The sequence below is a fragment of the Bombus impatiens genome, unplaced genomic scaffold (assembly GCF_000188095.3).
Source record: "Bombus impatiens unplaced genomic scaffold, BIMP_2.2 scf_0463, whole genome shotgun sequence".
In the NCBI taxonomy this organism is placed as follows: domain Eukaryota; kingdom Metazoa; phylum Arthropoda; class Insecta; order Hymenoptera; family Apidae; genus Bombus; species Bombus impatiens.
This window is the reverse complement of record NT_176882.1, coordinates 1,071,606-1,089,174: the sequence shown is the minus strand read 5'-3', so window position 1 is coordinate 1,089,174 and position 17,569 is coordinate 1,071,606. Positions and strand designations below refer to the sequence as shown.

At 40.5% G+C, this 17,569-nt stretch overlaps 1 protein-coding gene and 2 long non-coding RNA genes across 9 annotated transcripts in view; 1 reads left to right on the top strand and 2 right to left on the bottom strand.

The window, feature by feature from the left end:
- LOC117151826 overlaps nucleotides 1-17,569 on the bottom strand; it is a 133,831-nt gene that overhangs the window by 16,687 nt on the left and 99,575 nt on the right. For 3 of the 4 annotated variants that reach the window (XR_004461960.1, XR_004461961.1, XR_004461958.1), the window contains one exon: nucleotides 608-2,301. This is a non-coding gene — a long non-coding RNA (uncharacterized LOC117151826). Of the gene's footprint in view, nucleotides 1-607; nucleotides 2,302-17,569 lie in introns of those variants that run through there. The other variant, XR_004461959.1, reaches the window with a different exon arrangement.
- The window catches only part of LOC100748223 (insulin-like peptide receptor), a 116,579-nt gene that overhangs the window by 49,439 nt on the left and 49,571 nt on the right, over nucleotides 1-17,569 (top strand). The window lies entirely within an intron of this gene.
- On the bottom strand, nucleotides 5,439-8,496 carry LOC117151827. The gene is made up of 2 exons (XR_004461962.1): nucleotides 6,091-8,496; nucleotides 5,439-5,901 (listed from the first exon to the last, which is right to left on the bottom strand). It is a non-coding gene; the product is annotated as an uncharacterized LOC117151827 (long non-coding RNA).

The following is a 17,569-nucleotide window of genomic DNA, read 5'->3' as shown; positions in this document are numbered from 1 at the left end:
CGTCGCGACGCGACGTCGGCTCGCACTTTCCCTCTCGATACGAGAGTTTATTCCCTTCGATCGACTCGTGACACGTCGCTACAGTTTTACCTCCGTTCTTTCTCGATGGCTCGTTTAATCGACCACAGGTCGGTGACCCGATCATTTCTTCGCTTTCTTCGCTTCCTTCCAACCCTTCGCCCGTTAAATTGTATTTGTTCTCGCCACGCGTGCCTCATAATTCAACGTATACATATAGTCTTGTATTCACATCGTAGGTGGAAAGTTGGCTGATGGAAGCATTGCTAGTGACTGTTAGTGACTGGTTTATAATGTAACCGACGTATCTTGTGTGGCAAAATGTTAAAATAGAGCACACTGTGCGAAACGGTAGTCACATCTCTAATATCGTCTCCGTATCTCGTAAATCGGTCTTTTACTTTGCTAACTGCATAAATAAGTATTAGGACACTGGCTTTCTACCTACTTTTATCGGAGAATGCAAATTTTCCTTTAATATTTAACTTTTTACTTTTTTTTATAGGTAGACTACGGATGTTTATACGTTTGTCGAAAATTAAAAGATACAAAAATATAGTACAATTTATAGAATTTACAGATGCACAGATTTTATGATGTTATTTATTAATTTTTTTTTTGCTAATTAGGACATGCAATTTCTATTTTTATTTCGGAGTTGAATCGAGATAACGAACTGGCAAACTTTCAATAAAATCAGAATGCAGAATTGCCGTCTGCTGTAAGAGGATTTCGCTGACACGCATTGACAAGCATATTATTATTTTAGTTCATCCGTCAATTAACCTATATTTCAATTATTTCCATCGTTTCCCGTCGATGCTGTTATCGAGATTTCGTACTTTGATTTTTCTCTCATTTTAACAAACAAACAGAATTTGTAATGCAAATGGAATCGAGAAATCACGTACACCAACAGGGCTCGCTTCGTATTTTCCGTTTAACGTTAGATAAATATAATTAGTCCGAAAATGACCGAAAGTCCGTAGGATCAACTTCGTCGTCTTACTTCAGCTTCCCGTGTCCCTTATCTTCCTGCCATCCCATTAACCAACTTTCCAGCCATGCTTAAATATATCATTGGCAACATTGTGCGAAACGTTCGCAAGATCGAAGACACTCGAACAGTGTAACAACTTGAGATACTAATTGGCAAGCGTGCGCAGGAAGCACGCGGCGCGCTTCAAGACAATCAAATTAAAACGCGATTATACAAAACTCGGCACGCCGCGTTAATTCCCCCGACGCTTCCGCCGGAAATTGAGTATTCTAGCACGGCGATACGGACACGGAACAGGATACCATTTACCGCGAATTCACCGGCTGCCATGCGACGAAACTATACGCCTTTTATCCTTGTCCGTTACGATTTCACCTTTTCTCTTTATCTTTCCCTCTCTTTTTTTTCTTTGCTCTTGTCCCATATTTGATATACATGTAATCGTTTTTAAGGAAGATTCCAATCTTCCAAGGATTCATACGGCTTGGTTTCGATCGACCGAAGCTTTTAGCGGCTTGTCTCGAGGCAGATTGGTGCGTCTTGTTAAAGAGCACGCTATTTTGGTATACTTTGTGGAGTAGATATTAACAAGCTCGAAAATTGAAGTATTAATCTCGATCGGGCAAGTTCCATTTGATTTATATTAATCTTCGGTACTTGGTACTTAATGCTTCGTGGCACGATTTAGTGGATGATGTTTTCAAATGGAATAAAATATTTTGAAATGGTTAACTTGAATTTTTTTAATTTTTAGAAATTTGCCTTATGATATCGTACATTTTTATTTCGCGCACATGTTTCATCGTCGTATGGTTGTGGAATATATAAACGATATTCTTGCAGAATAGTATTTAAATACTCAATTATATATTATATTTAGTGCAACTATCTTTAACGCTTATTACATGTTTAAGCTGTTTGCATTAAATATCTTTTTCAGATCGGTGCCAAATTTTACCAATACAATCACGGCAGCCGTATACCGTTACAACGACAATGGAATTTCGAAATTATCGGATATCCTAATTCTATAAACGAGCAACCAATTCTAAATTCAAATTACAGCCTGAATGAAATCTCAAGCTCTTTGTCTCTCCCTATATGTCTCGAATATGCTCTTTCAATTCTCGAAACTACTCGAAATTGCCGTTTCAATTCTCGTAACCTTAACTAATGCTGTTACGTACCTTGCTGTACCCCTTCCACCAACAGCATTTGTATTTCTCGTATATTCCTCTCGAGCAAGGTATTACCGATGGCCAATTGCATCAGCGATTCGATACCTGAAAAGCAGAGGAGCATCGGTCAGTTTGAAACGTTCGCTCCTTTTGAGGACGCGTTCGAAAGGTCCGTTATTCGATCCTCGGAATTTCTTTCCCTGGTTGGCCCTATTTGACCAGAGTTTCCAAACACGTTTGATTAATTAATTACCTTCGATTGACGTTTCATTTCTTCGTTTTATTTTTCACGTATATTTCGAGAATCGATTAACGTCGTATCAATTAAACGCCATCGATCGATATATCTGTCTTTTACTTATATACTCACCTTTTAATTATCAACGTGAAACCTCTAACAAGTGTATTTAATTTTGTAATTGGGAATCTGATCAGAATCGCAGAATCTAATAATAACGCGTTATTACACATTGTAACTAAGTACGTTGCATTTACTCGTTTAGTGACAAATGATTTTATTTCGCAATAGTAAATGTGAGCCAGTAAAAACGTGATGCGTAATTCTACAAGATGAATTGCAAAATACTTGAGGATAAAATAACTTTCCACGAAATAGGAAACGGTATAAGAAATAACTGAAATAGATGACGTAGCCTAAGTAGGTACGCAGTATAGGATGCGCGTACATCGTTTGACGCGCTGTGATTGCCGTTATACTTTTCTCTCCACCCTTGTGTCACACCCTCATTGGGTTCATGGGTCAGAAAATGTCAATTTCTTTCATGGATTGCACTCCGACATTCCGTAATTATCGTTTGTAATATTAGTAATACTATTTATAATCGCTTCGTTCGCTAGGCTCGTCGATTTCTTTGCTCTCTAGTAGTGTCAGACTTCTTGGAATTACAGTTGGCCATAAATGTATCCGGCCACCTGAGTATTCTCAATCTATTTTATCTTCATCATTGTAGAATAAGATAATAAATTTATTTATAATTTCGTATAATCTTATAATTACGGTTTCATAATTTTCCATAAAATATACCAACGCCTCGATATTAAATTACTTTCGAAATTGTTAGGATATTATATCGGTTTATCTGCCAATAATCGAAGCAAGTATCATTCGCTGGGAAAAGTCGACATCGATTAGAAAAACGAGCTTAAAGCTATCTACGATTATAAATCACATTGTACTCTTTTTTGAACACGCACGGAAAAATAACTGGAAGAGGAGAAACACGTGGGTTTCGAATATCATAGCGGCAGTCAAAATTGTTTAATTATTCTAAGATCTTAGTTTAACTTTCCTGGTACATAGTATAACTCTCGTTCTAAGTTCTAAATAGCCAACTTGAATACTTTTGTAGCCAACTACATACGTCCTTCTTCCTTTTCGTTTTACGAATGTGTCATCAACACCCTCGAATGCTTCAAAATGCTCTGCAAAAGCTACATGAGTTTGAAGCTGCTAATGTTTCCTAAACTCGCGGTATTCCCTTTCTTCCTGGCGTATGTGTATCTCGTTCTGCGTAAGTAGTCGGTTGATTATTCTTGGCGTTGTGATCTCACACAAAAGTCAAGATGTAGCGAACGAGAAACGAAGTGTGTCAAGTTGGGCGGGTCTCGTGTCGTATGTACACTTTATGGAACAATCTTGCAAATTCTAAATGCCAGACAAATCTCGGTCGCGAAGGGAGACTCGTTTATTTTCACAGATTCGCCGAAATTACAGCGCACGAACGCTGTTAAGTATGTACTTCCGACGATGCAAACGAAAAGAACGAGTAGCCGGACAAAGAGCCACCACAGTAAGGATACAGAGAGACAAAAGAGCGGGCGAAAGGTGGACAAAGTGAGAGAGAAAGATAGATGATTCTGTCGTACGAAATCCTGTTAACCCTCGGTTGTTACGCGAATGTAAGCGTGGCTGTCCTGCAGACGTTTATTATACAGGCTGCTTCATTTTTACACCGCCAAGCGGTATGAGCATATTTTACAATTAAAAATAAGAAAAACGAACAAGCGTTGTATTAACACAGGAGTCAGAAATGCCTTGTTACCGAAAGTTACAACAAAAATACCAAAGTTATAAACGACTGGATTCTCGATCGATCGGCTATGTTTACTGAAATTCTTGTTCGTAGAGTCGTTCGTTCTCCTAAGTACAAAATTGATATCGTCGTCACATGGAATCAAATAAGAAACCAGTGATTTATAATTTTCGTACTTTTCTACCAACTACTCGATAAAGCGTTTACGAATCTATGCTTACATAACTTTCTTCCCTTACTTTTAATCGTAGACTATGCCGACGCTTAGCTCCGCCGATTATAGATTATAGAATCTGTTAACAATGAAAAAGCCTGTATATTCCTGCTGTAATGTACGGTGATTTCAGTCTGCCAAGGCTAATTCCTAGCCTAATACCTTGTTTCTAAAGTAAACACGGAAACCGACGGACCCCTCCACCTCCAACCTGAAAGACCATTTAATACCTCGATGTGGGCGGATGAGCGAAAATTAATGTCTCTTCGGACACGCGAATTGGATACAAAAAGAGTTAACTTAGCGGACAAGAAGATGCGAAACCTGTAGAGATAGACGTGAATCTGTGACGAGGGGGAGTCAGAGAGTCAGCGGAGGGTGGATTATCTTGACACATACGCGGAGCAAACGGAACACGCTGGTCTGTGGGATCGTATAGCTTTATCCGTACGCAGTTACACGGGCCAGATGCATCAGCGTGAAAATAGCTTTAAAGGGGATCGGTTCAACGAACAATCGCGCTCATCCCCCCTTCTTGTATCGAACTCTGATATTTTCTGGACCCCACAGCCACCGATCGAATTAAAAACAAATTATTCCAACAGTTCGAACGACTTCGATCCGTTTCCACGAGCAGACTCGCCGATATTTCCAAGCGAAAAATCCAGCCTACGCTGAAGCGAATTAATTAGTTGATAGAGTATCGAGGAAAAATCGGAGAGGGTTAGTTCGTTTGCGCAACGAATAATCTCATCGGTGGGTTTCGTTAAATTTGTTGCCACGGCTGGATCGATGGGTCAGAAAGTTCGTTCACTTTTCGGTGAATGTGAACGTTGCTGCGAATATCAGAAATCGAAGAGTTGCGAATTCTCGACTAATTGGCCATCAGTCGGGTTGCAACTGATCGGTTGATATCGCGTACCATAAACGAGATTAATGCTCAAGGTGGAGGTGAATTAAAGATGCGGAGTAGCAGTGCGTTTAGTTTATTTATTTTCACTCTTTAATATACACCAAGAGAATCGCCAGCAAGTTAAGATGCAGAATAATATTATGTTTAGTTAATTTAGTTGCACTGTTTAGTAACACGAACAGTATGACGCTCTGACGAAGATCGTTATAAGAATTCTCAAGAAGCCTCGCTTGGTCCTTATATACTAACTCTCCCTCCCCGGGCTTTCCTTCTTACCATGTTTTTTATGGGAGGAAAATCTATTCCTTCCAGTCTTGTAATTGTGTACCCTCGTGGGCACATATTCTCTGATGGAGCACATTGATACCAGATGTGTATTTTAGAGCGGACCCAAGGAGCCCTTAGGGTGTTAAATAGCCTCTTGATGAGGTCCGCATCGTAAAGTTTACTTGGGAGGTAGGAAATTCGGATTTTCCCCCCAAAAAAAGCGCAGATGCGCTGTCCAGGTCATAAACGGACGATCACTTCAAATCCAGAACACGAAGTACATACTCGTTTTAGGTATATCTTATTTCTGGTTAAAAAACTGGAATTCTAATAGAACGTATTAACGATTAAAGTTATTAAATTGACAAATATAATTAAAATAGAGCGTAACAATTGGTGGTACGTGGAATGGCAATCGCTTGTTAGGGTTTAAAATATTGTCTTACATTTTTGCTGTGGCACGAGACGAATCTGGCCTCTTGTGTAGCCGGAACTCTATTTCAGCGTGAAATAGCTATGACGGTTGCGTTTGTTATATGTGTTACGCGTGACTCGTTAGAATTCCTCTTGACGAAAATAGTTTCGAGAAATGACGAGAGTAAAGAAAACGTTTCGTTTGAAAGTAAGGGTATGCGCAAATATTTTTGGTAGCCATTGTATGCACGGAGCGAGATATTACTGTGGATGCAACAGAGGGTGAGGACATTACAACGCGGAGAAAAATTAAGAAAAAAAAGTTGCCTGGCTTTGTCGCCGAAAGTTGCGTTACGTTTTATGTGCCAAAGCAACGTGCCGAGTGAAAGGGTTAGAAGATGTAGTGAATCACGCGTCATCTGAATTCCTCGGCGATGTTTCTCCGCGTTAAACCGGCCGCGGGCTCCCGAGGCCAACCAAGAGACTAGCGTGAACCCGACCCGATTGGTGCCAGTCAACGATCAGCATCTCGGTTCGCTCGAGACGAGTTTAATACGTCAGTCGACCGCGAGGTCGAGCCCGATTGATTACAATTCTCGAAATTATCGCGGGAAATCGTGAGAAATGCAATCGCCTCACCCTGACAAAGAGATCGCTCCGATTGTTGAGCGCTGATGGAGCTTTATGAACAGATGCTGCGATGAAAAGTATCCGATCTGTATATAGTGGTTTTCATAAACGCCAGATAATGTGTGTTTTAACACACGCTTCGATCGTCATGGTGGTCATCGCGTCATCTTTAAATTCATTAGAACGATTAAGACGAGATGAATGTTATGGACTAAACAATTTTCAGCAACGACTTGGATCGCATCGTCGGGAAAAAATGGCCGAGTGTAATATTTTGCAGAAATGAAACGTTACGGTACGGTATATTTAAGTCCATTGCAACTGCCAGGGCAAAGTACATAAAATTCACGTGGCAGAGTTGACCTATTAATCAAATCGGAGTTAACGTACCAGACAGATTCGTAATCCTAGCGATGAGTTTGCTCGGTTGACAGATTAATGAAATGTAAGATAAATGTGACGCAAGGAGCATCGATTCTAGAGATTATTAACGCATAAAACACTGTCCAGTAAATTGTGCGGCGCCAGTTCTCTCGACAATTATCAGAACGAATTAACAGAAAATAATATCGCATTTAAATCGATATACCTAACATTTAACCTATTTCCAACAAGTATCTCGTACGATTGAGAAATTACCGAAATCACCGCTGTATGTTGCTTTATTTGTTTCGTCATCGTCATTGCGGAAGCTTATCAATCTGCCCTCGAACACATTTTCAGATCCGTTTCAAATTTTACCAACATGGTCAGGATACTCGTGTCTCGTTGCGGTGCTAATACGATTTCAAGATCTTTTGCACCATATATACGCAAAGAGTTTCGAAGGATGTTCGAATACTTTTTTTTGAATTACGGTATAACAGATTTTTACGAGCTTACGCATTGCAATCTTCGGACGTTTCATTCGCCAGACCGGTTAGCTCGCCCGAATACGCATCCATCGTATACACGGCCTTTTCGTTCATAATCTGGCGAAATAAACCTCGCGCGATCCAACTCATCGCCTCTCGACACAGTAGACAATCAGTAAGCGATTCTCGCAGTGGAATGTCGTCGAGATAGAGTTCAAGACGTCTTTGTCGCTACTAGCTACATCCAACGGTTCACATTCCGTCGTTCGCGTGCTTTGCCACGTGTCCCGACGATCACCAACGATCACCAACGATCGCCAATTGCCACGGACCCTTCACGTCCGTCTACAAACTACGCTTGCAAGCTTTTATCAAATCAAACAGACCGATTTTTACCCCACTCTCGAGAAAACGTATCGTGCGTAGCAATCAAGCGTTTCAGAAGTCACATTGATCAATCGCATAAATTGAAAAGTAAGTACGTAGAAGCAATGGACGTTACAAACAGGCGGCCAGGCCGCGATCGGACAAGTTGTCTTTCGTTCGACACGGCGGCGTTTAATAAAATCGTGACATTCTTAAACGAGCCGCGGTCTTTAGGGTTAAAACCAGTTTTCAAGACGTCGTGTTCACTCCTCAGCTTCTCGCTTTAAACTACGTGTTTCTGAAATTTACCTTACAGTATACCATTACTTGTGCCATCTAAATAATTCGTCGGTAAGTAATTTGTTTCTTGAAACTTGAATATCGATCGAGCGTTCGTGTAATGAAATTAAGAAATTTAATATACAGAGGAGTTGACCAGTTTCCGCTTCTGAAAGGTTCGTATATTACTCGATCGGAAAACTTGCTTCGATCGTTTATCGTTTTATACAGATTGCTCGGTTCGGACAAAGATTTGCAGATTCGTTGTACGTACCAATAACTTGAAATCCTGGCGATCATATCATTTCGACGAGTTCAATGTACAAATTTAGGAACATAGTTTCAAAGTACGAAACACAGCTTTGGAGCATGCGATAAGAAAAAACGATTTCTCATCCCTTCAAATATAAATATTTCCTTAAGTCAGCTGCAAGAGACGAACAGAGAGAAGAAGAAAAGAATAAAACGAACTTGTGGTGGGGTCGTAATTAGCGACTTTAGTTTGTCGGATGGAAAATTTCTTATTCTCAGTCGGATAAAGAGTCAGTGCAGAAAATAGGAGATCAAGCGAGCAATTATCCTCACGGGTAAGTTACGCGTAGAATCGCGTGTTATTTCGCGTTGTATTCCACTTTGGAACAATGACGAATACGATGACACCGACGAACATTGTTTTAATGGGATGCAGCTACACTTAGAAAGTCAATGTTCCAGCACTGCTTCTCCCTCTCTCTCTCTCTTTCTCTCTCTCTCTCTCTCGATAGAAGTATTCGCTCGAATTTAAGATGCGGCGCGCAGTTTCGAACGAGATAAAATCCAGAAACCAGGGAGGGAACGCAGTCTCTCGAGAAATGAACGTAATCCCCGAGCCTTCTGCTCATCAAGAACGTTATGCCTTTAATTAAACGTTGGACGATTGTCAAACGAAATATAATTCGTTCGTCTCGACCGCGACCTCGCTTCGAGAAGTTCGAATTCCTTCGGAAAGCTCATCGACCACGACCAACTGAAATTTCGTATAATTTCGCTCGCGTTATTATACGAAGAGCGACTCGTCTCTGTGCTGGATTCGCCGCTGCTCGCCGTCGAAAATAGTTCGGCGCCGGCGACGACGTGTCTCGTGAACTGCAACGCACTACGGGCATAAATTCGTTCACCCGACACTCGCGGACCTACTTACTTTAAAGCTGCGCGGTCCGAAAGTGTAGGAAATAGAACGCGCGTTGCGGCGAACCAATGATCCCGCCGCAATCGACAACTTCATCGACACGATCCTCCTTTAATTGAGAAATACGCTTGTCGGAAATAGAATGTAACGCGAGTGGCGTCGATTTGAAACGTTCGCTATTCGATAGAAGAATCGTGGAGTGTTTCGCGGATTTTTCTTTTTTATCGTACGACGATCGAAGAATGACGAACAGGATCTTCGACGCGTTTTTTTTAAACTTCCAGACTTTGTCTAAATTCTGGTTCACGTCTTAGACACATTTGTACCAATCAGAATGCCTGTTTGTTTCTTCATTTCAAATAAGTCGAACAGTCGGAAGCGCGTCTACCTCTGATTTCGATTTTTCACACTTCTCCAAGATGGTGAATATTCTTGAAACGTTAACAAACTTGCGTGCGAAGGACAACGTAAAAGAGTCTTGTAATCTCTTTGAGAGGAAAATAGACCCTGCCCCGCAAAGAAGAAAAACGAAATTCTAAACTGGAACAAACCCTTTAAATGGGTTAACTCCGCTTCTCCATATTCGTTCAGCCTCGATTTGGTGGACGAAAGCAGCGATTTCGGTTGGCGCAAAGTAGGAGAGAGGACGACCGTGCGATGTAGCACTCGAAGAGTTAACGATGACGCTGCTCGTGCCACGAGATCGATAAGTTTCAACGTCGGAGCGTTCGTCGCAGGCTCAGGTCAGCGAACGTCGCGACCGAATTTCACCACGGCCCGTTTAACCCGGTTTTATTCCCTCGTGCTCCACCTTCGTTCGCCGCAAATTCCAAACGGATTAGGAAAAACGGTGATAAACAAATTTTCAACGTTCGGTCGAATACATTGTAGTTAACCGTGGAAAGGCTCGAATTTGTCGGCCAACATAAATCAACGTCGTTAGGACAAAACAACAAGGCATATCCGACAGTCAGCGTTCATTAGTTGCAGTCAGCGGCTGGCATGTTGCAAGCAGTTAAACAACATTAACGGCTCGTTCATCGACTTTCGTCGCTGGATCGTTTCGCAGCGCGTTCCGCGTCTAATTGTTCAGCTGTTCGCACGTGCAACTTTCGTGGCAACTTCCACAAACTCGACCGCCGATGACTCGTTTCGAGCCACCCCCGAATCGAAATACGATAAGCGGTTTTGCATCGATTTGTGGAATTTATTGCGGAATTTACGATGCTCTATGATGCGAACAAAGTTTCTACGTAAGTACGTATTAACGTACTTTATGAATATTGGTATAGTACGATATAGTGTTTTATACCAATCATTAAAAAAAAAAAAAAAAAAATAGCGTTGATAAAACATAGTCCAATAAATTGCGCGAAATAGGAACGTAGCAGGAAATAACGATATTTCAAGTCTAATCCTGTTAAACTATTTACTGTCGAAGAAATATGAAATGGCCAAGATCTTTGTGTCATCGAGCGAAAGAAAATTAGGATATTTTTGTATGGCAGTGATAATGAAAATTAGTAAGTTTTGATATTGTGCATTTTTTTGAATATTTAGTATTATTCTTACATATCACCTTGTTTCTATCATTATTTTCCATTAGAACAACGTGGAAAGGGTAAAACAGAGTTGGTATACTTTTAAGGTCGAGAATTCTTTAAATTCGGAGCAACTAATCATCGAAAAAAATAAGGATAGATTGCAAGAATTTCTGAGAAAATTTCAACGTTCGACAAATTCTTCTCTACATTTCTGACACCTGAGCAGCTCGTTTATCCCAATGCTAAACTACCACGATTATCAATAATTATACATAGATACGTAAGCTTGAAGCGTATACACGGATTTTGTCATAATCGTAATAACAGCTTTTGTAGAATTTTATCAATCTACTTTATTGATTACCGCACTATAAAAAAAAAGCTGAAGTACACAGACGTCCCTAAGGATCGTTTCCCACGGAAATGTACATATTTTGTAACCCCTATACAGTTGCACGCGTCATCGTCGTAAGGATGCTAAATTTACGACCCCGTACGCGTTCCAGATTTATTTATGGTTCCCGTTACCATGACTTTAAAATCGTAAGCGACGTTATAAAACGTCGCCGTGTCTCGAACTTAACGGAACCGTACAATTTTGTTCGCCGATTCAGATTGCTATCGTTGCTGGTAATAAATCGATAGAGAAATATACGCGTCTGGCGTTAGAGATTTCGGTAGTTTACCGAGTATCAATTATCGTGGAGTATCCGCGAAGGTGCGAGGAGCCGTGACTCAACGATTATCGAGCCTGATACCAGATAATTTAAGATAACGTACCGTTTAACGAACTCGAGCTTTATTACGTGAAAGCGGAAGTATTTAATTGATTGCGAATCCAGATGCGATGTACCTATAGCTTTTTAATCGATTCTGTCTGGATTATTAATCCTCTCGCGATGGAATTTTCCTTACGAGAAAAATTGCTTTTTTCTTTTTTTTTTTAATTAGTTATCGTTGACAGAGACGCAATATTTCGAATGGTTCTGCAAGGCGGATGTAACACACGAAAATATAATTGGTTGTGTAATACGTACAGGAGATCGAAGGAGGAACGTATAATTATTTCAAGTTACAGGCAGGAAATTGTTAGGTAGAGTTGTTAGAAAATTGTTATTAGTTTAATCGATTCTGTCTGGATTATTAATCCTCTCGCGATGGAATTTTCCTTACGAGAAAAATTGCTTTTTTCTTTTTTTTTTTAATTAGTTATCGTTGACAGAGACGCAATATTTCGAATGGTTCTGCAAGGCGGATGTAACACACGAAAATATAATTGGTTGTGTAATACGTACAGGAGATCGAAGGAGGAACGTATAATTATTTCAAGTTACAGGCAGGAAATTGTTAGGTAGAGTTGTTAGAAAATTGTTATTAGATAGAGAAATGTCAAGCGAAAGAGTCGTTCTTTCTTTTTTTTTTTTTTCAAAAATAACATCGTATAATTTCGACGCGTTAATCGACGCAGCTTGTTACTTCACATACAAAAATTTATAGAAATTTCTTTAATTTCAGTATTATCAGATGATTTTGTTAAGCTTATCTGCATCCATGTTTTCTTAGTTGTGTCCATAAACAAATAAATTTACGTATACATTGCAACAGAGTAGATATTCCGTACGCATAATATCATAACTTTTCTCTACTTTTCAATTTACGAGCCTCGCGAATAAGATATCCGGCCAACTGATATAAACACCGGGCCATAGATGCACGCTGAAATGGTAATGGAAAACTAGTAGCGAGCTGAAGTTGTAAAGGAAAAGTCGAGACGTGGGCGTACGGGCAAGTAGAGAGGCGAGTAGCGATGTAATTAAGGCGTGTCGGCTGCATATTAAACGGTGTGGTCGCTTACGGTAAGTGGCAACGGAAGTCGTCCGGTGACATTATTTAATGATTTCCGGCTGGTCGGAAGACGCGACGAAAAACACTATCGGACGAATCCGTACTGGCTCGTACGATTCGTACGGCTCTAGCTTGCACATGGTAAAGATGTGTAAAGGTGCGTTTAGACAAGCGCGCGAATGCTCGCTTTAATGAAATTAAAGCGTAAGCGAGCGTTCTTTCACTTAATGTAAACGCTCTTCGAGCAATTTCAATTACGCCGAAAGAGCTTCTTTACGACGACGTACGCGAGCAAACGTCCGTAGAGATTAGACAGAGCAGAATTTACAATGCTCAACGGTTATTCCCGGTTCAGTCTCCAGTCGAATTCGTAACAACGGTATCCGGCGAAGAGATTATAATTAAATGCATTGTTGCAGAGAATTCGGATGTTCGATTTCCGTACGAATGCTCGTTTACAGTATCATTTTACTGAATTTTATTAAAACGAGGCAAAGCTGCGAGCATCGGTTCGCTTGGTTTAAACGCACCTTTAGATGCTACGCTCAGGTCGATCGTCGATCAAAGGGATATCGTAGTAGCTGGCAAGGAAATATCGCTCGTCCGGATCCGTCGTGTAAACATACACCCATCGGGGACCGGTCGTTATTAAGGAGACCGGCCGCACCATTTCCTGTGGGATAGTTCACGATGATGTGTCACCCTCATCGTGGTTGCTCCACTCCTTCTGCCGAAATTAATGGCGCCAGTCGCCTCCGAAGGTTCCACTCTCCCCTTCTGGAAAACCTACGTGTCTTCTATATGGTGGGACCAGAAAACAATACAGTCGTTGGTTGTTGAATTACGGCTGAATTACTCCGAACTTTTAATATTTCACATTTTGTATCGATTCGAAAGTCTGACGAATCGTTTCATTGATGACCAGCTGTCAGGTTTCGTACGAGATTAACAAGTGTTAGTGCTATTAATAAGTGCTATTACTAAAGACTAGAAACGTATATAAGCATCTAGCTATCGAATAATAACTTTAACGGTTAAAAACAATTTGTCTTTCATGACATGCCGAAGACACTTATCGACTGCGTAAATTGAAATTTAGAGAAGATGTTGGAAATTTTGAAATTTACCTTTGAATCTATAGTTACTTGTGTCATCTTGTTGCAATAAATGAACTCGTGGACGTAAGTCATTTGTCTCCTGAGAATCGAACATTAATCGTGAACCTATGTAAGGAAACTGAAAGAGTGACTCCATTCATCATACAAAACTGCTCGAAAGCCGCATTGATCAACTCCGTATATTGAGAAGCAGAAAAAGACGATGATACTGCAGATACTATTTTTTTAAATCTATCTTGCAACTTGATATTATTTATGTCATCATTATGTTACGATAAAGAATCTTATGCAGTCATTTATTTCTCGAGTATCGAACATTAATCGCGTGTTTATGTAATCTGTATGTATTGAATAATTTAGCTCGATGTTTATTATGTAATGTGTATGTATACAAAAAATACTATTTCTTCCAAAGTTTATCATTCTGGCTTATGAGAAATCACGTATCGAACGACCTAGAATTCTCATAAGAATATTTCCATTGTCTGCCAATGTGGGAAGTAGAATGAGCCAGAATGAGCCAGTAGACGAGTTAGTGCCATTTAATACGACGCTAGAAACACGCAGGTATCTCAGTGACTATAATTCGATAGCGAACCTCATCCTATGGTACATAGATCCTCTTGTTCGCCGGTCTGAAAGAGTAGAATTTCCGCAACGTGTAGCTTTGCAGATCAGAAATGGAGCAACCCTTAAACTCTTGACCCTGGTGTCGGCTATCATCGAATCCTTGGTCGCGTGACAAACAGCGTACTTTATTATCGTCGAAGATATATATCGCAGTGAATTTTAATCAGATCTAGGAAACCTGTCTGCCCCTCGATGTAAGTAACAAAATCGTCGTTTCGTTTCGAAATTTATCATCAATTTCTGTGTTGGCGAGTAAAATACTCACGTTTGTCTAATTTCGTTTGACCGAGTATCTTTCTTGACGGATTGTGAGTCAGACGTAGAGCGATAGTTTCATTAGATGTCAATGGGACGCTAATGAAATTTCATCACGTAATGAGCAACGATAATTAGACTGCGAATGTTTGTAGAAAAATGTATATAATTCAGATAGTATAAGAACATATATAAAATATCGAAAGTTATGTTCATCCAGTTGGTGAATAACAAGAGGCATGTATTTTAGCGCGACAATTGCTAAAGATATGCCGCGACAATTGCCAAAGGTTACGAAAGTATTTGGACACGTAGAGACATTTCTGAAACGTTGTCGAGTGTTGTACAAGGTATTTTAAAATTTCATCAGCACTTTAATCAGGCGTGAAAACACGAATCGATGGGAAAATGTCCACAGAATAGTAAGCAATTGTGCAAATAATATACTTCCGAAAAAATAAAGAGCTAGTTACGAAAAACGATCGCTTTTAAACGCGTACTATCGTCGTTTCACGATCTGTCAATTATTATATCAAGCTGCTCCAAAAGTTTCTTTCGTTTTAGAAAGAAACGATAGATACGCGCCATCCTTTGCATTATATTATTTTATTCAATTACGTACGATCCATCTTGCCCTATTAAGATAAAGATCGCAACATTTGACAGACTAGGTTTCGTGTTCGTATAAACATTGCCAGATAAAGCAGCTGCGTGCAGATAGCGAAAGACACATTTACTTACACATTACTTTTATATATTTTCGCTTCTACGTTATTTCCACTACGCTTAACACAACCTATATATACGTATTTTATAATTTTTTCTCACCAGTAAGATATAAAACTATAAATCACGGAGCATAAAATATAAAAAGTAACGGAATAAATTTTCGAAAATAATTCCCCATGAATTTTTTTCTCATACACGAGTTGACGATCTAAAAGTGTATCGCTGTACTTGATAAAATCGTGACTCGTGGCTTACTTGAAAGAGAACTAGAAACGACCCAAGTAGCCAGTTACCGGTACAAGGGTTAAACCCCTCTTAAAAGCCAGGCGTATTTAAAAGGGTAGATCGAGTAAACTCGATGGAATACAGGTCAAACGCGAGGAGGGTTGAAAGACAGTGACAAAAGGATGGGATGTGTTTAGAGAGACTGGAACGAAGCCAATCGCGATTGTGCGAGGCTCGCGAAAATTTCAGTCACGGAAGACGGTAAACTCAAGAGCGAGGGGAACCGGCAGCCGGAACCAGCAGAGGAAAGGAAAAAAGCATCGTCTAGACAGCAGCTTCCGGTATCGCTCGAATACACAACAGAAAGATACCCGGGAAGACCCCCGCCGGCTCGTTTCACCTGGCCCTACGGTCATCGGCTGGCCAAGGTGGATGACCCCATTTGTGGTGTCGCTCGCGTTGGCGCCCACACCCGCACCCAACCCTCGAGCCCGCTTACTCTGGCGCGCAGAGAAATCCAATTAATATGTGTTCCGTGCACGCCAATCGATTTAATTCCTCGCGAACAGCCCGGTATATTCGTCCCCGCGTGTTTTGTCTTTTTCCCTCGATCAATTCAGGTAACGAGATAAGAGACGACAACCCTTGTTTCCTGAGGGGGTTTCGATGAATTCCGATATCGCGACTCGTATTTTGTTTCGTTCGACAGGCAAGAAACGGTTTTTCGGTACGCCAGTCTATTACCGGTTTCAGATAAAAAAAAACAAAAAAAGAAAAAAAACATTTATACGACGTCCGATATTCAATTAAAATTATTAATGAAATTTGCTAAGTCACGCAAGTTACATGTTCCCACTGGTATAACATAGGGTGGTTGGCAATAAAATAAATAAAATTCGATAGACAAGCTACTAAGTTTCTATCGTAATTACAAGCTGAAAAATGATAAAATCATAGAAGAGGTATCTATAATCTACAGGTATTTCGTTAATATTATTAGTCGGAAAATTATTGTGCAACAGCATTCTAGATGTCAAATTAGACTCATTGAAGGCTCTTAAAATTGTTCGATCTGTTGCCCTAATAATGCCCTACATCCTTCCACGTTCTATATTTTGTTCACCTTCTTCGTCACGCAATACTATAACCCTGTTTGTTAATCTGACGCTTCGGGTCAGTCACGAAAATTTGCGTGCTCTGTTCTTCGTGATTGTGTAACAGAAGTTGGGTCTATCGATGCTCTTTCGTTTGAAAAGAAGGCGCGATTCAATTTCCATTAAACACCGCTGAGTAAACTTTAGTCAAACGTAAATTCACGTATCAATTCTGGCTATGTCGATATCGCGATTTCAAACTATGTAATAATCGCAAGGACCTTTATTCGAACGATTCTTCAGCTTCGTCTAATTCTCGTAAGTATGCTAATACCTGTGAAATGAAGCGAAGTACGTTCCAGCCTGTCTAATTCTAACAACCTCGCTCGTATCATCCATTCCAAATTACAACGAATCCCCAAAAACACAACTTTCCAACCACGTTCGTACTCTGAGTGGAAAAACAAACGATACTTCGAGACAGGTTCGAAATTCCTATGACGAGCCGACGACTCTTCTTTCGTTTCGCCAGATAATTTCTCGCTCGATGTTACCGTTCGTTTCTAAACTCTAACGAGTCTACCAAGTGGTTTCGGGGTAGCTGGTTCCCTCGCCACTGTGAATTACAATCGCGAACGCGATTTAGAGTCGAACGCGCGATCCCTCTGTTTGTCTGAAGGGCCCTTAGGTGCCTCTTCTACGTTCCGACCTCCCATTATTCCACGGGCCAAGGCTTCCTTCTTCTCCTCCGCCTTTTCCTGGTCGACACGCCGC